Source organism: Melanerpes formicivorus, unplaced genomic scaffold (genome assembly GCF_026170545.1).
Source record: "Melanerpes formicivorus ecotype bairdi unplaced genomic scaffold, bMelFor1.0.p_v2 SCAF_100, whole genome shotgun sequence".
In the NCBI taxonomy this organism is placed as follows: Eukaryota; Metazoa; Chordata; class Aves; order Piciformes; family Picidae; genus Melanerpes; species Melanerpes formicivorus.
Window position 1 is genome coordinate 2,205,222 of NW_027142452.1, and position 20,847 is coordinate 2,226,068.

Below are 20,847 nucleotides of genomic sequence, written 5' to 3' on the forward strand. Positions count from 1 at the left end.
CTTTTTGCATCGCTTCAATTCCCTTCAGGCCCCCCCGGGCTCCCCCCAAAACCCTGACACCCCCAGTCGAACCCCAAAGAATTTCTAAGGACCCTTCCAGACCCCCTCAAACCCTTTTGACCCTGCCTACACCCAACAATCCCCCCTGTCAGTCCCCCCAAACCTTCCCTCCCCCTGGAGCCCAGTTCCCAGCCCATCCTTTTTACCCTGCCTCCATCACATTCAGGACGCCCCAGTGCCGCCCCCAAAACCCTGACACCCCCAGACGAACCTGTAAGAATTTGTAAGCACCCTTCCAGACAGCCTGAAACCCTTTTGACCCAGACTGGACCCCCCAAATCATCCCCCAGCGCCCCCCAAATCCATGCCCCCCCCCAACCCATTCCCCAGTTCGTCCTTTTTACCATGCAATGGTCTCATTCAGGCCCCCCCAGAAACCCCCACAAAACCCCTGACTCCCCCAGACGAACCCCTCCAAAATGGCAAAGCCCATTGTGCACAACCTCAAACCCTTTTTAGTCTTCCTGGACCCCCCAGTCACCCCCCAGAGACCCCCAAATCCTTGACACCCCCCCCCCCACCCAGTTTCCACCTTATCCATTTAGGCACACTGCCATTCGCTTCTATGACCCCACATCTCGCCCCCCCCAAACCCTGACACCCCCAGACAAACCCCTCGGAAATCAGAAGGACCCTTCCGGACATCCTCAAACCCTTTTGACCCTGCCTGGACTCCACAATCAGCCCCCAGAGCTCCCCACATCCATGACCCCCAGTAGCCCTGCTCCCAGCCCAACCTTTTTAACACACCATGATCCCATTCAGGCCTCCCAGGCCCGCCCCCCCCCCCCCAAAACCCATACTCCCCCATACGAACCCCTAGGGAATACTAAGGACCCTTCCGGACACCCTCAAAGCATTTGGGCTCTGCATGGACCCTCTAAGCACCCCCCAGATGCCCACAGATTCATGCCCCCCCCAGCCCAGTTCCAATCCCGTCTCTTTTAATCCACTACGATCATATTCAGGCCCCCCCAGGCTCCCCCCCAAACCCTGATAGCCCCAGACGAACTCCTACGGAATACTAAGGACCCTTCTGCACTCCCTCAAACCCTTTTTAGCCTGCCTGCACCTCCCAGTCAGCCCCCAGAGCCCCCCAAATCCATACCCCCCACCCCACACCCAGTTCCCTGCTCATCCCTCTTGGCACTCTGAGATTCAAATTACTCCTCCCCATCACCCCCCAAAAACCCTGACACCCCCAGACGAACCTCTAAGGCACTCTAAGGACCGTTCTTCACACCCTCAAACCCATTTTAGCCTGCCTGGACTCCCCAAATCATCCCCCAGAGCCCCCCAAATCATTGCCAACCCCCACCCATTACCCAGCTTGTCCTGGGTGCGGGGCGGGGGGCATGGATGCGGGGGGGGGCCTCTGGGAGCTGATTGTGGAGTCCAGACAGGGTCAAAAGGGTTTGAGGATGTCCGGAAGGGTCCTTACAAATTCTTAGCGGTTCGCCTGGGGGTGTCAGGGTTTTGGGCGGGTCTCTGGGGAGGCCTGTAATGGATGATTGCTGGCCCGAAAGGACGACCTGGGAATTGGGCTGGAGGGGGGGGGCGTGGATTTGGGGGGGCCCTGGGGGGTAATTGGGGTGTCCAGGCAGGGTCCAAAGGGTTTGAGAGTGTCCAGAAGGGTTCTTACAATTTTGGAGGGGTTCGTCTGGGGGTGTCAGGGTTTTGGGGGGGCTCAGGGGGGACCTGAATGGGGGCAAAGCGAGGCTAGAAGAATAGACTTGGACTGCGGGGGTGGGTGATGGATTTGGGGGCCTCTGGGGTGCGATGGGGGAAAGCAGGCAGGGTGCAAAGGGTTTGAGGGAGTGCAGAAGAGTCCTTCCGATTCTGTAGGGGTTGGTGTGGGGGTGTCAGGGTTTTGGGGGGATCTCTGGGGGGGCTGAATGGGATCTTTGCAGGGGAAAACAGAGAAGCTGCGAAGTGGGCAGGAGGGGGCATGGATTTGGGGGGCTCTGGAAGCCTGTGGGGGGGTTCCAGCAGGTTCAAAAAGATTTGAAGTTGTCAGGAAGGGTCCCTACGATTTCGGAGGGGGTCATATGGGGGTGTCAGGGTTTGGGGGGATGTCTGGGGGAGCCTGAATCAGACTGAAGCGAAGCAAAAAGACTAAGAGTCCAAATGCTTTGAGGATGTCTGGAAGGGTCCTTACAATTCCTTAGGGGTTCGTCTGGGGGTGTCAGGGTTTTTGGGGGGGGGGGGCATGGGGAGTCGCGAATTGAATCGTAGTGTGCCAAAAGGGATGAGCAGGGAAGAGGGCGGGTGGGATGGGCATGGATTTGGGGGTCTCTGGGGGGTGATTTTGGGGTCCAGTCAGAATCAAAAGGGTTTGAGGTTGTGCAGAAGGGGCTCTGCCATTTGGGAGGGGTTCATCTGGGGGTGTCAGGTGTTGGGAATTTTGCCCCCCGGACTGAAGATGAGAAACTGCCAGGAGAGATGAAATGGAAAGCAGCTGCAGTGGCTTAATAATCAACTCCTGTAGCTGAGATCAGAGTCACCTGCGCTGCCTTCATAAGAAGTGGCAAGCAAACCTGGGGGAAAAAGGCAGCAGAGTTGCCAAGAGGAGTCTGAACTTCAAGAAGCTAAACTGAGGCAACCTGATGGCGACTTCCAGGCAACAACAGCGCTGATGGCCAAAGAAAGGGAAGGAGCCACCCTTGGTCGGCAGGAGGAATGTGCCCTGAGAGCTAGAAAGAGAAACCTGTTGCTGAGCTGGGGCTCCACAGTCAGGAGCTGCAGGAGAAGCAGAAGCAGCAAGTTTCGCCTCTTCCAGCTGAACTTCGGACAAAGCCCCAGGCTGAGAGGTGAGAGACTGCAATCTGCACTAGAAAGGGAACAGCTGCTTCGGCTGAACCACAGACCCCAGGGACCCCCCCAACCCCTGACACCCCCATACGATCCCCTCCCAAATCGTAGGGACCCTTCCTGACACCTTCAAACCCTTTTCAACCTGCCTGGACGCCCCCACAGCCTCCCAGAGCCCCCCAAATTCATGCATGCCTCCCAGCCCAGTTCCAATCCTGTCTCTTTTAATCTGCTACCATCACATTCAGGCCCCCCCAGGCTCCCCCCAGAACCCTGACACCCCCAGATGAACCCCTACGGAATTCTAAGGACCTTTCTGCACACCCTCAAACAATTTTTAGCTTGCCTGGACTCCACAAATCATCCCACAGAGCCCCCCAAATCATGGCCACTCCCCCAAAGTGCAAAGTGCAAACTGCAAAGTGGCAGAACCCGAGGTAATAATACCAGAAGGGTAGCTGTTACTTCCACAGTTCCCCAGAACAACTCTTATGGCTCCAACAGTGGCTCCAGTTATAACATGCAAAGTTATAACCCTGCAAACTATGTGCAATGCACATGTGCACATGTTCCCCATAACTAGGGGTGCCCTGCCTCCCGCCAGGGGGAGGAGAGGGATAACAGAGATAACAGAATCTATTGGGATGTGTACATCCAGTGGCCTGGCACTTCACAATTTCGGAAGTACAGGGCCTTGGTTGACACAGGAGCTCAGTGCACCATAATACCATCAAATTATCAGGGATCAGAGTCCATAACTATTCTGGGAGTCACTGGTGGATCTCAAGAGTTAAGTAAGGTAGAGGTTAACATAAGTTTAACTGGTAAACAATGGAGGAAGCATACAGTTGTGACCGGACCTGATGCACCTTGTATTTTGGGAATTGATTTTCTGAGAGAAGGGCGTTTCAAAGACCCTAGAGGTTACAAATGGGCTTTTGGAGTAGCTTCAATAGAAATTGATGGACAAAAATTGAAGCTGTCTGCCAGACCTGAACTTTCTGATGAATCTGCAGTTGTGGGACAACATAAGATACAGGACATTAAATTGCCGGTTGCTTCTCAGACTGTGCATCACAGACAATACAGAACCAACCGTGACTCTTTGTTGCCCATTCAGAATCTGATTCGTCAGTTGGAAAGTCAGAAAGTCGTCAGCAAAACTCATTCACCTTTCAACAGTCCAGTGTGGCCTGTGCGGAAGCAGAATGGAGACTGGCGTCTGACGGTAGACTACCGAGCCCTAAATGAAGTGACACCACCTATGAGTGCAGCAGTGCCAGACATGATGGAGCTTCAGTATGAGCTGGAATCCAAAGAGGCCAAATGGTATGCTACCATAGACATTGCTAATGCATTTTTCTCTATTCCCATAGCAGAGGAATGCAGGCCTCAGTTTGCTTTCACCTGGAGAGGAATCCAGTACACCTTCAACAGACTGCCAATGGGCTGGATCCACAGCTCAAGCATCTGTCATGCAGTGATCCACGATGCTCTGGAGAAAGGCGGTGCTCCAGAACACATCCAGTTCATCGATGATATCATCGTCTGGGGTAAAACTGCTGAGGAAGTCTTCGAGAAAGGTAACAAAATCATTGACATTCTTCTGAATGCAGGTTTTGCCATCAAGCGAGACAAGGTGAAAGGACCTACCACAGAGATTCAGTTTCTGGGAGTGCGGTGGCAGGATGGACGCCGACACATTCCAGTGGATGTGGTAAATAGAGTCTCTACCATGGCAAGTCCCACAAACAAGCAAGAGACCCTACGTTTCTTAGGGATAGTGGGATTTTGGAGACTGCACATTCCTGGATACAGTCAGATTGTGAAACCTCTGTATGATGTGACTCGAAAGAGAAACCATTTCCACTGGGGACCTGAACAACAAGCAGCCTTTGACCAGATAAAACAAGAGGTAGTTCAAGCAATGGGTCTGGGACCTGTCCGAGATGGTCCAGACATTAAGAACATTTTGTACACAGCTGCAAGTGACAATGGTCCAACCTGGTGCTTGTGGCAAAAAGCTCCAGGTGAGACACGTGGACGACCTCTTGGTTTCTGGAGTCGAGGTTACAGAGGTTCAGAGGCTAATTATACTCCAACAGAGAAAGAAATTTTAGCTGCCTATGAAGGAGTGAAAGCATCTTCTGAAGTGATTGGAACCGAATCACAACTTCTTCTAGCTCCCAGATTACCAGTTTTGAATTGGATGTTCAAAGGCAAAGGATCCACACCACATCATGCCACAGACTCAACCTGGTCTAAGTGGATGGCTCTGATAACACAGAGAGCTCGAATGGGAAATCTTGAAAGACCTGGTCTAGTGGAGGTGATCTCAAGTTGGCCTGAAGGTATCAACTGTGCTAAACCTCCAGAGGAGAAAGTAACTCGTGCTGAGGAAGCTCCTCCTTACAATGACCTTTCTGATGATGAAAAGAAATATGCTTTGTTCACAGACGGTTCCTGTCGTCTTGTTGGAAACAAGCGAAGGCGGAAGTCTGCAGTGTGGAGTCCAACACGCCGAGTTGCAGAGGCGAAAGATGGAGAAGGAGAATCCAGTCAGTTCGCAGAGGTAAAAGCTGTCCAGCTAGCTCTCGACGTGGCTGAACGTGAGAGATGGCCAAAGCTTTATCTCTACACCGACTCATGGATGGTAGCCAATGCTCTATGGGGTTGGCTAAAGAACTGGAAGAAGAGTGGTTGGCAGAGAAAAGGAAAACCCATTTGGGCAGCCAACCTGTGGCAGGACATTGCTGATCGAATCGAGAGAATTCCAGTGAAAGTGAGACACATTGATGCTCACATTCCTAAGAGCAAAGCTACTGAGGAACAGCAACACAACCATCAGGCAGATCTAGCTGCAAGAGTTTCTCAAGTAGACATGGACTCTAATCTTGATCTCGACTGGAAACACCGAGGTGAGATATTCTTAGCTCGGTGGGCTCACGATTCGTCAGGACATCAAGGCAGAGATGCAACATACCAATGGGCTCGTGACAGATCCATAGACATTTCCATGGATGCTATCACGCAAGTCATCCATGACTGTGACATTTGTGCTGCTATTAAGCAGGCAAAACGACTTAAGCCCTTGTGGTATGGTGACAGATGGTCCAAGTACAAGTATGGTGAAGCTTGGCAGATTGACTACATCACTCTACCACGTTCTCGTTCTGGTAAGCAATACGTGCTTACTATGGTAGAGGCAAACACTGGATGGTTGGAAACTTATCCAGTTCCACAGGCAACTGCACGCAACACCATTCTCGGTCTGGAGAGACAAATCCTGTGGAGACACGGAACTCCGGAGAGGATCGAGTCAGACAACGGAACTCATTTCAAGAACAACCTTGTAAAGAACTGGGCAAAAGAGCACGGTATTGAGTGGATATTCCACATTCCCTACTATGCACCAGCTTCAGGGAAGATTGAACGCTACAACGGTTTGTTGAAGACCACTCTTAAAGCCATGGGGGGTGGATCTTTGAAAAACCGGGAAAAACATTTAGCACAAGCAACCTGGCTGGTAAATAGTAGAGGTTCAGTGAACCGAGCTGGACCTGCACATTCAGATTTGCTACGAAAAGTAGAAGGTGAGAGAGTTCCTGTTGTTAGAGAAAAGAATCTGTTAGGTAAAACTGTTTGGGTATTTTCACCCTCAGGAGAGGCTAAACCTGTCCGAGGGGTGGTTTCAGCTGAAGGTCCGGGTCACACTTATTGGGTAATGCAAGAGAATGGTGAAATTCAGTGTATTCCACAAAGAAATTTAACTTTAGCTGAAAGAGGTTAATTTCAAACTGTTGTACAGCTACATTGCGTCCAAAGGAAGAATCAACGAGGAATCTACGGTGCACGAACCCTGAGATCCCTGAGAGCCCTGAGTCAACTAAGAGACCCTGAGAATCCCTGTTTCCCTTTTCTTCACTTCGTCGGTGAAGAAATGAACTGTTTTCCATTTTTCTCATTTTCTGATTTTCTTGGACTTTTGAATCATCTACATCTGAGCATAGCCGGAATGGACTATGAACTTTACTCACGAACTGTAAATATCATTTTGGATTGGATGGACAGTGTGAACAGCCAATGAAATTGTTTAGAAGGGGTGGACTGTGGCCGGTGGACGCTGCCCCCTTAAGAAAGGGAATATGGTGGACGGAAGTTGGTAAACGGAAGGAATAGTCTAAACTAATTTCATTGGAAGAGTGGGAGGAAGCACCTTCTGAACTGGGAGTGAACTGGACATTTCCAGGACTTTTCTATCAGTCTTGCTTCCGCCTTTCCACGGTGCAGCAGCTCTCTGTCTCTGTGCTGGGCTTTCTGCCAAGGCCTCGGCCTTGAAGTCCAGATACCAGGCCTGTATTAACTCCTTTCCAATTAACACAAACTGCTTCTAACATTTTTTTTTTCCTCTCTTTTCTCTTTCTATCCCACTCTGGGAAGGGGGGGGAGAGAGGGGAGAGCGGAGGTGGGGAACCCCCCTCTGCCGAGGGGGTTACTCTCATTTCTGTGTTACTCTGTTGTATGTCTTTGTATATATTGTAGATATTGTAAATTTGTAAATATTCCCCTGCATACCTTACATTGCTTCGTAAATATAGCTCCACTGCTTTGCTAATTCAGCTTGTGAGTTTTTTTTTTCCTTTCCCTTCAATTTTTTTTTCCCTTTTACCTTACAAGGGGGAAGGGAGGAGGCTTCTCGGCCTTACCCTTCCAAACCCACCACAATTGTGGACAGAAGGGACACTTTAGGCAAAAAGCATGACTTGGGAGAAGATGACTGTCCTAGAAGCCTGTAAGAAACACTGATTGCCAGATACTTTTGTGTACTTTAGGAACTGCTGCTGTAAGTTGTATGCACTGACATCCAGCAATATGGAGTGGAGAAGAGACAGTGGCATCTGTTACAAGCACCTCGAGTTTTAGGCTCAAAAACATCAATGTAGCTCAAAATTGCTGCTATCACCTCCTATGGAAGTCTCCATGCCTTCAGCGAATCCTACATTTGACCTGGAGGCTGCCTGGAAGGGCAGCTGGTGTGAATTCGGTGGCTTTCTTCCCACCCCCCTTTTCCCCCCTCTCTTTGTCCCTATGGTGCCTTTGCTAGCCAGCCACCTCCCCCCCCCCATTTCTCCCCCCCCCTTCTGATAACCTCTCTAGTCTATGAAAGTTGTGTTCTGATTTAAAGCAACAATGATTATTTCATTATTTCTGATTGTGATGTGTTTTAGAGATTTTTTTTTTCTGTTTTCAATAGTTGTTTTACCTGTAAGCATAATGAATAGTAAGTATTTAGTATTTATAAGTATTAAGTAATTAGTGATTGTACTAAGGTATAAGCATTTAGTAATGAGCTCAAACTTTCGTTTTTCTGTGAGTTCAAATTTTAACTTTTGGTTCAAACCTTCTTTTTTTTTTTTTTTCTTTTTTGTGCCATGGCATTTTGAAAGAGCTCTAACTTTTTATTAGTTTCTTTTTAGACATTGATTTGATAATTTAATTTTAACATAGTTCTTTCAGTTCTGTAAAGATTTTTGGTGTTAGCATAAGAGTTTGATATAGGGATATTATAGAATGAGATTTTTTTTTTTTGTTTGTATTCAAAATCGTTTTAAGAGAGGGATTATATATTAAAACAAAAAGGATGCATATTTTATAACTAAGGTTTTAGTAATGCCAGCAAAAAATAGCTAACCCATGTCAACAATCGGGAGCATGTACCATAAAGCTATGTGTATTAGGACTGAATATCACAATTGCTTAATTGTTGTGTGGTTAGAGAATATGTTGTCATGGACTTGTATGTTAACTCACCAGTTTGTATTAATTTTAAATAGTTAGTCTGATTATAACACAAAATACATTTGCATTTTAGGTTATAAAAAACAAGGGAGAATTCAGGTGTTACATCCCCCCCAAAAAAATGGCTAAAGTATACTACATTCTCAAACTTTCATTTTATGTGCGGTTTCAAGCGTGATTTAACAAAGTTTATGGAGGATATAAGAATTCTGGAAGTTTTAGCTAGGAGAAATTTGAAAGAAGAACAAACAACATTAGGCCAAAGATAGTATCTATAGGACTCGGTGCCTTAGCAAAACCAAAGTATCAAAAGAGCAGCATTGTTAGGATGAGTAAGGATGGATTGTTAGGTTACGGTCAATTTTATACCGGGCAGAACCATGAATAGTCAAGATGTCACCTTTGACCCGGCAAAGAAGCCTTTTCACTTTTGCTGTTTACGTGCAAGATTTTTCTTTACTTATGGAGATGGAGCCTGGCCAGCTTTATCTTTATAGATCAAGGAGAATCTTGCTAACATAAAACAACTTAGGATTTTTGAGCGTCTTAGACAAGAGAAGATGTAACATACCTTTAAAGCATATTGTAAAAGACAATGGTGAGGATAGGGTTTGCTGTGTTTGTAGATCATTGTGTCTTGATCCTTGGGTATGACATATTTGGGCCTGATGAAGTCATCTCTGTTGGTAAGAGGAGTGAAGTGTGAAAACTTGAACTAGTAAGATCTAAGTCGTTGACAGATTAAGCAGTTAACAAAGAAGTAAGTTCTTTGAAGTAAGGGAGTAAGTAGGATGAAACTTTGAAAAAAGCAACTGTTCTGTTGGGTTAGGGTGGGGGGGTTGGGGTTAGGGTTGGGGTTAACGGTTAGGGTAGGGTTGGGGGGGTTAGGGTTAGGGGTTAGGCTTAGGGGGTTAGGGCTTGGGGGCGGGGTTAGTACCCGAGGGTTAGGGGGTTGGGGTTAGGACCAGTGCTCCCAGTCCCCCCTCCCCACCCCCCCAGGGGCTCCCAGTCCCCCCTAGTCCCCCTCCCAGCACTCCCAGTCCCCCGATCCCCCTCCCAGCCCATCCCTGTACCTCCCAGCGGCTCCCAGTGCCTCGAACTGGTGCCGGTGAATGAGGGGGGGTGGGGGGCAGGAAGGGGAGGGGCCAGGAGCTAGGGGGCAGGGCCAGGAGCTAGGGGGCGGGGATCCGTGGGGCAGGGTCCCCGTGGGGTGGGGCAGGGGTGCAGCCCCTGGGGTTCTCCCATTGGCTCGCTGGCTGCAGCGGACCCCTGAGGACCCCAGCGAGGGGAGGGGGCAGGGGGGATGGTTTTTGGGGGGGGGGGCACGGGGGAGGGTCAAAAGGGTTTGAGGGGGTCCGGGAGGGGCTCCTAAGGGTTGGGGAGGGGTCCCAGGAGGGTCTGAAGGGGATCCCAGAAGGGCAGAAAAAGGTGGGATGGGAATTGGGGGGAGGGGCTGGGTCTGGGGGGGCTCTGGGGGGTCCGTAAGGGTCTGCAGGGGTCCACCAGACTCCGCGGGGGTCCCCAGGGGTCGCCAAGGGTCTGTGGGGCTCTGCGGGGGTCCTCAGGGGTCTGGAATGGTCCTTAAGAGTCCATAGCGGTCCGCGGGGGTCTCTTACAGGCCCCTGCAGACCCTTGGGGACCCCCACATATCCCTCCAGACCCTAGGGGACCCCTACGGACCCCCCCAGAACCCTGCAGACCCCCCCCAAACCCTGCGGACAGCCAAGGACCCTTACAGACCCTTGGGGACCCCTCAGGACCCCCACGGTCCTTTAGGGACCCCCAAAAGGGAGAGGGCAGAGGGGGGGAGGTGGGATGGGCGCTGCTCCCGGGGGTGTGAAAGGGGAATTGGGGGGGCCCCTCTGGAGGGTCCCAAAGGAGCTGGGGAGGGGCTGTGAGGGTTAGGGGTCTCTGGGGTTGAAGGTTTTGGGGTCCTGCAGGATTCGGGGAGGTCTCACTGTGGTTTTCGGCGTCCCTGCAGCCCCGGGACCCCCCTCTCCCCCCGGGCCCCCCCCAGCCACATTGCGAGCGGTTGGCAGCGCAGCTGTGCCGCCGCCCGGTGGCTCAGTGCTGTCCCCGCGCGTCACGGTCGGCACTGCAGATGGGCAGCGGCGAGTGCTGCCTCCAGGAGGCCGAGGGCTGAGCCGCGCCGGGGGGGCTCTGCGCTCCTAGCAGCGATAGCTTCCCCCAGAGGAGCTCTGAGGCCAGCTCCAAGGTTCGGTTTGGGTTCTCCTGGGGGTCTCAGACCCCACTGCTCTGATTTTACAGCTATGTTTCCCTCCCTGCCTAGGGGACAGGATGCCCTCACTCCTGGAGAGAGAGAGGCACAGCCTGAGAGGCCTGGAGCTGTGTGGGCTGTAGATGCTCTTCACCAGCTGGGAGCCATCCCCCCAGGAGTCTTCCACCAGAGAGCCTTCTGCGGGGTGCCACGATAAGCAGGGTGCAGGTGAAGGGGTCCAGAGCAGGGCAGCAGGGCTGGGCAGGGGGCTGGGGCACAGAGTCCTGTGAGGAGAGGCTGAGGGAGCTGGGGTTGCTTAGCCTGGAGAAGAGGAGGCTCAGGGGAGACCTTCTTGCTCTCTACACCTACCTGAAGGGAGGCCGTAGCCAGGTGGGGGTTGGGCTCTCCTCCCAGGCACCCAGCACCAGAACAAGAGGACACAGCCTCAAGCTGTGCCAGGGGAGGTTTAGGCTGGAGGTTAGGAGGAAGTTCTTCCCAGCAAGAGAGGTTGGCCCTGGGGATGTGCTGCCCGGGGGGGTGTGGTGGAGTCTCCCTCCCTGGAGATGTCCAGGAGGGGCCTGGGTGGGGCCCTTGGTGCCATGGTCAAGTTGATCAGATGGGGTTGGGTGGGAGGTTGGACTCGAGGACCTCTGAGGCCTTTTCCAACCTGGTTAATTCTCTTCCCATCCTATTTCATCTTCCCCTGGGTGGGAGGTTGGACCTGACGCTCCCCGAGGCCCGTCCCAGCCTGGTTCGTGCTGCTTCTGCGTGTTCAGGACGGGGATTCCCTGCTCAGTCTCTCTGCTCAGGGATTCCTCCTCTCCAGAGGTGTGAGAGAGGCTTCCCAGCCAGCCTGAACTATTTCCCCCTCTGCATTTGCTCCCCTGAACAGAAGCACAGGGGGGGAGATGCAGTCCTGTCCTGGCTGTTCTCGCTGGTATTGTGCTTCTCCCTGCCCACCCTGCCCCTTCCTGGGGGCTGCCTGCTCAGAGCTGACGGGTGAGGGGAAGCAGTTCCAGATCTGCCTCACGGCTGTTCCCTCCTTCCCTTCTTTCTGGAGGGAGGCAGTGAGGGGGAGGAGAGGCTCTGCAAATGAGGCACAGCAGCAGAGGGCTATGGAGGGAGGAGAGCAGAGTCCAGGGGCCTCCAGGTCAGAGCCGTGCGGTTAGCATCACAGCTCCTGCTCCATCACCACCACCACCACTTCTGCCCCCAGCCCAGTGCCAGGGGCAAGGCCCTCACCAGCCAGGACACCACCCAGAGGAGCTCAGCCCCAGCAGGGAACCCCAGCCAGCACCCCTGGATGGGATTGGGGCAGTCATCAGCCCTGGCCCTGACAGCCAGGGGGCCGCCAGGACCCCAACCTTCTGTCACCACCACCATCACCCAGCATGCACCAGAGACACTCACCAGGGATGAGAGAAGGATCCTCAGCCCAGGCAGGCTCATCCTAAGGGGGCTGCTCTTCCTGGGGGAGGGGATTAAATAGGAGAGTGGGTGGGAGGGGCCAGGTGGCCACACCTGGGGTGGGAGGAGACTCCAGCTGAGCCCAGGTGCCGATGGTTTGAGGGGATGAAGAGGGGAAGTGGGGGAGGTGAGGGACTTCAAGGGTGTCAGGGAGTGACAGGGCTGGGGGGCATGGAACAAAACCCAGAAGGGGGGAGGTTCCGATTGGATGCCAGGAGGAAGCTCTTCCCCATCAGGGTGGTGAGGCTCTGGCACAGGTTGCCCAGGGAGGTGGTGGTAGCCTCACCCCTGGGCGATTTGGATGCCAGGCTGGAGGTGGCTCTGGGCAGCCTGATCCAGGGTGAGGCATCCCTGCCCATGGCAGGGGGGTTGGAACTGGCCGATCCCTGAGGCCCCCTCCCCTCCCCTCCCCTCCCTTCCCCTCTTCTCCTCTCCCTTCCCCTTTCCTTCTCAGAGCCCAGGCCTGGACGCCTGGCAGGCTGCTGAGCAGCCCTGATGCCTGCAAGCCACCGTCCGCTCCGGGGGGAAAGAGACGCTCTCGCTCTCCCTGGCCAAGGCTGGTTCTCTTTCTGGCTCACACAAGGACTCCACAGGTCAGGTGATGAGGTGAGATGGATCTGAGACACGTCGTGGAGCCACTTGTGTAAGCATCTTGAGTCTTGCCGAGAGGTTGTTGCTTGTTCCTGCAGAGAAAGGAGTGCTGGGTATGTTGCGGTGCATCTTCCATCCAGCTGTGCTCTACAGTCTCTCTGGGACTGAGCGCCGGCTCTGTGCAGTGCCTCCGGGGGAGGGGTGAAGGGCACTGGGAGCGTAGGAAAGCAGAAAGGGTCCCAGGAGGGTTTCAGGACAAGGGAGAACAACAGGCTGCTGATACTGGAAGGATGGCCTGGTGATAAAGAAGAGCGGACTGCAGTACACAGCCTGAAGCGTGAGGCAGGGGGACGCTTGCCTCCCTGCTGGAGAAGATCAACCTGATACGGGATGAAGATAACGATGGAGCAAACTCAGAGAGCAGCAGTGGTGCAGGAGTGCCAGGGAAGTGCTCGGGCTGCTGGATTTCCCCTCTGTAAACTGCCTGTTCTGTACCAATAAATGATTCCTGCTGCACCAGTAAATGATTCCTGCTGCACCAGTAAATGATTCCTGCTGCACCAATAAATGATTCCTGCTGCACCAGTAAGTGATTCCTGCTGCACCAGTAAGTGATTCCTGCTGCACCAATAAATGATTCCTGCTGCACCAATAAATGATTCTTGCTGCACCAGTAAGTGATTCCTGCTGCACCAATAAATGATTCTTGCTGCACCAGTAAGTGATTCCTGCTGCACCAGTAAGTGATTCCTGCTGCACCAATAAATGATTCCTGCTGCACCAATAAATGATTCCTGCTGCACCAATAAATGATTCTTGCTGCACCAATAAATGATTCTTGCTGCACCAGTAAGTGATTCCTGCTGCACCAATAAATGATTCTTGCTGCACCAGTAAGTGATTCCTGCTGCACCAGTAAGTGATTCCTGCTGCACCAGGGGGGTCCCTGCATGCATTCCCACATGGGAGTCTCCTGTGCCTAGCAGGAGAAAACTCTGCTCTCTTTCTGCTCCATGTCAGTCTAGGAAGTAGCTTTCGGGGTAGCCTGTGGGGCGCCAGAGCACCGCAGCAGGCCACATGGCTTCAGGAGGATCCAAGGGCGGCTGCGTCTGAGGCGCAAAGGCAGCAGCGAGGAACCTGCCTGCGGCCTCCGATGGAGGCCTCGGGCGGAGCATCGCTGCCCAGGGGTCCAACCCAAACTGGGTGTGAGAGACATCGACCTCTGGCACATTCCCCACCGTGGGGCAGCCACCAGCCGGCAGCACGGGGGCTGGAGTAGCTGCAGCTGTTTGTGGGGGACCCTTCCCTGCCCCCCTTCATTGCTGCAGCAGAGCTCCCCTTCGGGGGGAGAGGGGATGTGTACACATCTGACTAGGAAAGGACCGAGCTGCTGGCCGGGCAGTTTGCTTCACATTCTGCCTTTTGGGGGGAGAATCAAAGGGAGCGGGGGGATTCTGGGCGGACATGGGGCAGGGGGATGCTGCAGCAGAGGAGCAGGTGAGGGCTGGGGGCACCCCCCTAAACCGCTGACAAGTCTCGGAGGGGACCACAGAATATTTCACAGCGTCAGTGCCGTGAGAGGCAATGCAGAGCAGACCCTCTCCAGCTGGAGAGGGAGGAGTTGGAGCGACTGCTGTGTCACAAAGCTTTGGAAACGAGCCCCTGTCTCCCCTCTCTGTTTTAAAGGCTGTGAGAATCGTAATGAAGTCACACAGGGGCTTGAGCTATAAGCACAGCCTGCGGCCGTACCCATCATAAACAGAGGCTTTTACCTGCGCGCGGTGTAGGGTTTCGATTTAAATGCCAAAACAGCCCGAACGGGGCCGGGCCGAGCTGCTGCCCACGCCCAGGGCAGTGCTCAGGGCGCCCCCGCGTGCGTCACGGGCGGCACCGCCGCCGTGCCGCGGCGCGTGCCGCCCCGAGGGCGCTCAGCGCTGCAGCGAACCGCGCTGAACGCTTGAAATGCTGGAAAGTTGTTAGGGGGAGAAGGGAAAAGGGAGAGAGGGCCTGACTCGAGCGCTGACATGGGTACAACTCCTGCGCCGCAGCGAGGCTCCGGTCCCGCCAGGGCGATAGCGTCGCGATCGTTGCCATGGGTTCAGCGCATGCGTCGCAGCGAGGGTTGTTCGCGCGCTCGGGGCTGGCGGCTTTAAAACGGCGCTCACTGGCCCGCCGGGGCTATCGGGTTCCTGCTCGCTCCGTGCTAGGTGAGTGTCTGCCTCCTCAGCTCTCCGGGGCTTTCCTCTGGCAGCTGCAGGACCGCGCTCTGGCTTTGCTTGCAGGGGGGTTCCCGGAGCCGAGCCGGGACCGTTTGGGAGCCGCGACGGGGCGGGGGACTCGCGCACTACCGGCCGGGGCCGGGACCGGGACCGGGACCGGGACCGGGGCCGGGGCCGGGGCGGGGGGGGCGGGCGAGCGAGCGGGCGGGCGGGGCGGGCCGGGGCGGGCGGGCGGGCCGGGCCGGGGCGAGCGGGCGGGCCGGGGCGGGGCGAGCGGGCGGGCCGGGGCGGGCGAGCGGGCGGGCCGGGGCGGGCGAGCGAGCGAGCGGGCGGGCCGGGGCGAGCAGCAGTCAGGAAGAGTCAGGAGGGGTCTTCTCCCGGTAACAGTAAGTGCTCTTTTAGCGTGGCACCTGTCGTCTTTGTGTTCCTCCCCGTAACTCCAAATTCCCTTCCTAGTGCTCCCACTGCCTTTCCAAGTCTCCCAGTAACTCCCCCACAGCTCTGCGAGTTAAATGAATGCCAGAGGAAAATGAGATGCCTGTGCAGTGTTTTTCTAGGGTGCAGGGAAACCTACTCACAGCTTTACAACGTGAGTAACTGAGAGCTAAGCTTTGCTTTTTGCTCCACTCCTTACCGATTGACTCTTTGCTTTCTACTTGGTCGACCAAGCAAGGCTGATGTCACTTCACAGTTACTACCCCGTTGGTGCCTGCCTGCGAGTGCCAGGACCCTTCCCGGAACCACAGGACAGAAGGAGGGTTTGTCTCTCTCGCGGTGCCCTGAGCAGGAGTCGTACCAACACAGGCTCAGAAAGCTGAAACCATCGAAAGATTTAATTAGAGAGCAACAGGCATTAGAGGTTGGTTGATGGCCAGGGAGAAATGCACCGACTGCAAGGCGTTCGGGGCGTAGTAAATCCTGGGGAACAGGGAACACGCTCAGAGACGCAGAGCCGCGCAACAGCTCTCACGGAGAGGCGCAGCAAAAACTCAGCTGCGTCCCGAAGGCGCAAACCCTACCAAGAAGGGCGTCCGTGGGTCGGGGCTATCAGAAGCAGGGCAGCCCCTCAGCTGTCTCTGTCTTTCCTACCGCGATGCCACGTGGGGGTGGGCGATTGTGGGGGGTTACAGACCATTGCAAAAACAGGGCGGAGGGCTTGCCAGCGCTGGGCAAACCAACCCCAAGGGCGGCCTCTGCCAAGAGGCCTGGTCACACCTAGCGGAGCATGTTGGAAACTGGGGACATTCAGCGTATCCCACAGCAGAACGTGGCTCCGGCTGAGAGAGGATGAACTCAGAGGGGGCAACACACATCAATGCATTATAGTCACTGTGTGAATAGTTAGAAGTCGGTCTAACCTCTTTCCCTCCTGGCTTAACACCAGCCTGGCGTCCAGGACTCAACATACGCACTGCACAGCAACCCACAGAGCTCCTGAGTCATCCCACCTGTACTTGTTCCTGCTGTCCCTGCAGCAATGGACTGTTCCTGATTTTTTTTCTCTTTTCCTTTCAAAGTCAGACTGATTCCTGATTCTTCTCCACATCCCTGTCCAGTTCCAGCACCAGAGAGACTGCCCTGAGAGAGAACGAGCCGGGATAACCAGGGACTCGCCTCGAGGAGTCGAATACCACGTGCCAAGAGCGGACGACAGGGCTGTGACAGGGGAGCGGGAGGGGAACGGAGGGGTGGCTTGTGGTGGGTGAACGCCCATTCTGAAGACAGGGTGGAGGGCTTGCGAGTGTTCTACTAAACTCTCTGCTTCCCAGCTGACTCCAAATTATTTCTTGCTGGATTTGGTCCTTTTTTTTTTTTCCCTCTGTTGGGAGGGAGGAGGGGGGGAGCAGGGGAGAGATTCTCAGCCTCGACACCATCCAAGCTCTGAGCTCCCAGGTAAGGCTCAAATCGCTGCAGCGACGACGCAGCCAAGGAGCGGGCGAGCGAGGGGCGGGGGCAGCCTCTCCCAAATGCTGCCGGCGGACCGCTTGCCCGAACGTTCCCGGAGGGGACGGAAACCCATGACAAAACGTAAGTATTAGCGTGAGGTATTGTAGCGGAGGAAAAGCCATGCCGTTCCTCTAGAGGTTGCAGAGCAGTAGTAACGTGTACGCCAAAAGGTTTCCAATGGCCCTGAGCGGCAAATTAAAACCGCACAACACACACAAAGGAGACCCCACTGGTTTTATATTCAGTTGTTTAATTTGAATGGAAAGGCCTCTGAAGAGAGGCCAGCTGAGTCACTCCCCACGCACCCGGAGGAGATGCCCCCCCCGACCGGTCAGCGTCCCCCCCCACTTCAGGGGGTTTGTGGGCATCTATGGTGGGTGTGGGGGGTATCGAAGAGGAATTCAGGGACATGTGGGAGCCAATGGAAGGTCACCTGGGGGCACTTCAGTTGGATGGTTAGGGTTAGTTGGGGGGGGGGGGGGGGAACGGGGGCTGTCTTTCTGGCAGCCTCTGGTGTGTGTGTGTGGGGTTGGCCAGCTTGGCAGCGGCGGCCTCTGTTATTGGGCGGGGGGGTGGCTGGCTTGGCGACGGCAGCAGCGTCTGTTGTTGGTCGGGGGGTTGGCCGGCTTGGCAGCGGCGGCTTCTCTTGGGTGGGGGGCGGGATGCGTGGCTGGCTTGGCCACAGCCTTTGTTGTTGGGTGGGGGGGTGTTGGCTGGTTTGGTGGCAGCCCATGTTTTTGGGTGTGTGTGGGGGGGTGGCTGGCTTTTTGGCGGCAGCTTCTGTTATTGGGTGGGGCGTGTGGGGGGGGGCTTGGCCTGGCTGTGGCCTCTGTTATTGGTTGGGGGGGGTGGGATGCGTGGCTGGTTTGGCGGCGGCCTCTGTTATTGGGTGGGGATTGGGGGGGGTTGCTGGCTTGGCGGCGTCACCCTCCGTTTTTTGGGGGGCTTGGGGGGTGGCTGGCTGCAGCAGCTTCTTGTGCTGGGGGGTGTGGGGGGATTCGCTGGTGCGGCGGCGGCCTCTGTTTTTTGGGGGGCTTTGGGGGCGCCTGGCTTGGAGGCGGCAGCTTCTCTTGCTGGGGTGGGGGGGTTGACTGGCTTATGTGGTTGGTTGGGGAGGGTGGCTGGCTTTTTGGCGGCGGTCTCTGTTGGTGTTGGGTGGGGGGGGGGTGGCTGGCTTGGTGGTGGCAGTGTCTGTTGTTGGTTGGGGGGTTGGCTGGCATGGCAGTGGCGGCCTCTGTTGGGTGGGGGGGTGGGATGTGTGGCTGCCTTGGCAGCGGCCTCTGTTGTGTGTGGGGGGTAGGGGTGGTGGCTGGTTTGGCGGCAGCCCATGTTTTTGGGTGTGGGGGTGTGGCTGGCTTTTTGGCAGTGGCCTCTGTTATTGGGTGGGGGTTGGGGGGGCAGGCTTGGTGGCAGCGCCCTCTGGTTTTTGGGGGGGTTAGGGGGTGGCCGGCTTGGTGGCGGCAGCTTCTGTTGCAGGGCTGGGGGGTGGCTGGCTTGGCAGCGGCGGCCTCTGTTGTGACTGGGGTGGGTGGGATGCGTGGCTGGCTTGTCAGCGTCCTCTGTTTTTTGGGGGGTGTGGGGGGGTGGCCAGCTTGGCGACGGCAGCTTCTGTTGCTGGGGTGGGATGCGTCGCTGGCTTGGCGGCAGCTTCTGTTGCTGGGGGGCATGGGGTGGTTGCTTGTCTTGGTGGCGGCCTATGTGGCTGGGTGGGGGGGCTGTGGCTGGCTTGGTGGCGGCGGCCTCTGCTGTGACTGGGGTGGGTGGAATGTGTGGCAGGTTTGGTGGCGGCCTCTGTTATTGGGTGGGGGTTGGGGGGGTGGCTGGCATGGTGGAGGCGCCCTCTGTGGTTTGGGGGGGTTGGGGGGGTGGCTGGCACGGCGGCGGCAACTTCTGTTGCTGGGGGGCATGAGGGGATTTGCTGGCTTGGCGGCAGCGTCCTCTGTGGTTGGGGGGGTGGCTGGCTTTGCAGCGACGGCCTCTGTTATGGGGTGGTGGGCCGGCTGCCTTGGCGGCGGCAGCATCTGTTGTTGGTTGGGGGTTTGGCTGGCTTGGCAGCGGCGGCCTCTGTTGGGCGGGGGGTGGGATGCGTGGCTGCCTTGGCAGCGGCCTCTGTTGTTGGGTGGGGGGGTAGCGGTGGTGGCTGGTTTGGCAGCAGCCCATGTTTTTGGGTGTGTGGGGGGTGGCTGGCTTTTTGGCGGTGGCCTCTGTTACTGGGTGGGCCGTTGGGGGGGGCTGGCTTGGCTTGGTGGCGGCGGCCTCTGTGGTTGGGGGGGGGCTGGCTTGGCGGCGGTGGCCTGTGTTGGGAGGGGGGGGGGACTGGCTTGGTGGCGGCGGCCTCTGTTGTGACTGGGGTGGGTGGGATGCGTGGCTGGTTTGGCGGCGGCCTCTGTTATTGGGTGGGGGTTGGGGGGGACAGGCTTGGTGGCAGCGCCCTCTGGTTTTTGGGGGGGTTAGTGGGTGGTCGGCTTGGCGGCGGCAGCTTCTGTTGCTGGGGGGTGTGGGGCAATTTGCTGGCTTGGTGGCAGCAGCTTCTGTTTTTTGGGGGGGTTAGGGGATGGCCGGCTTGGTGGCGGCAGCTTCTGTTGCGGGGCTGGGGGGTGGCTGGCTTGGCAGCGGCGGCCTCTGTTGTGACTAGGGTGGGTGGGATGCGTGGCTGGCTTGTCAGCGGCCTCTGTTTTTTGGGGGGGGGGGTGGCCAGCTTGGCAACGGCAGCTTCTGTTGCTTGGGTCGGATGCGTCGCTGGCTTGGCGGCAGCTTCTGTTGCTGGGGGGCATGGGGTGGTTGCTTGTCTTGGCGGCAGCCTATGTGGCTGGGTGGGGGGGCTGTGGCTGGCTTGGCGGCGGCGGCCTCTGTTGTGACTGGGGTGGGTGGGATGCGTGGCTGGTTTGGTGGCGGCCTCTGTTATTGGGTGGGGGTTGGGGGTGTGGCTAGCGTGGTGGCGGTGCCCTCTGTGGTTTGGGGGGGTTGGGGGGTGGCTGGTGCGGCGGCGGCAGCTTCTGTTGCTGGGGTGGGGGGGGGTTGGCTGGCTTGGCGGCAGCTTCTGTTGCTGGGGTGGGGGGGTTGGCTGGCTTGGTGGCAGCTTCTGTTGCTGGGGTGGGGGGGTTGGCTGGCTTGGCGGCAGCAGCCTATGTGGTTGGTTGGGGGGGTGGCTGGCGTTTTGGCGGCGGCCTCTGCTGGTGGTGGGTGGGTAGGGGGGTGGCTGGCTTTTTGGCGGTGGCCTCTGTTACTGGGTGGGCCGTGGGGGGGTGCTGGCTTGGCTTGGCGGTGGCCCCTGTTATGGGGTGGGGGTGTGGGGGAGTGGGGGGGTGTCTGTCTTGGCGGCGGCGGCCTATGTGGTTGGGTGAGGGGGGGTGGCTGGCTGGGCAGCGGCGGCCTCTGTTTTTTGGGGGGCTTGGGGGGGTGGCCGGCTTGGCTGCGGCAGCTTCTGTTGCTGGGGTGGGGGGGTGGCCGGCTTGGCGGCGGCAGCTTCTGTTGCTGGGGGGCATGAGGGGATTTGCTGGCTTGGTGGCAGCGTCCTCTGTGGTTGGGGGGGGTGGCTGGCTTTTTGGTGGCGGCCTCTGTTGGTGTTGGGTGGGTGGGTGGCTGGCTTTGCAGCGACGGCCTCTGTTATGGGGTGGTGGGCTGGCTGCCTTGACGGCGGCAGCGTCTGTTGTTGGTTGGGGGTTTGGCTGGCTTGGCAGCGGCGGCCTCTGTTGGGCGGGGGGTGGGATGCATGGCTGCCTTGGCAGCGGCCTC

General features: G+C 56.3%; 2 long non-coding RNA genes across 3 annotated transcripts in view; one reads left to right on the forward strand and one right to left on the reverse strand.

Annotated features, from left to right (window-relative positions):
• The window catches only part of LOC137455506 (uncharacterized), a 34,390-nt gene extending 24,617 nt beyond the window's left edge, over window positions 1–9,773 (reverse strand). The window contains exons 1-2 of the long non-coding RNA XR_010990840.1: window positions 9,744–9,773; window positions 9,242–9,350 (exon numbers count right to left, since the gene is read on the reverse strand). This is a non-coding gene — a long non-coding RNA (uncharacterized lncRNA). The remainder of the gene's footprint in view (window positions 1–9,241; window positions 9,351–9,743) is intronic.
• A 5,067-nt stretch (window positions 9,774–14,840) lies between these two features.
• On the forward strand, window positions 14,841–17,534 carry LOC137455505 (uncharacterized). Of its 2 annotated transcripts, none has more exons than XR_010990838.1 (4): window positions 14,841–15,153; window positions 15,622–15,754; window positions 15,857–16,024; window positions 16,683–17,534. It is a non-coding gene; the product is annotated as an uncharacterized lncRNA (long non-coding RNA). The 2 variants fall into 2 exon arrangements; XR_010990839.1 differs by having other exon boundaries at window positions 16,722–17,534.
• The last annotated feature ends 3,313 nt before the right edge of the window (window positions 17,535–20,847 follow it).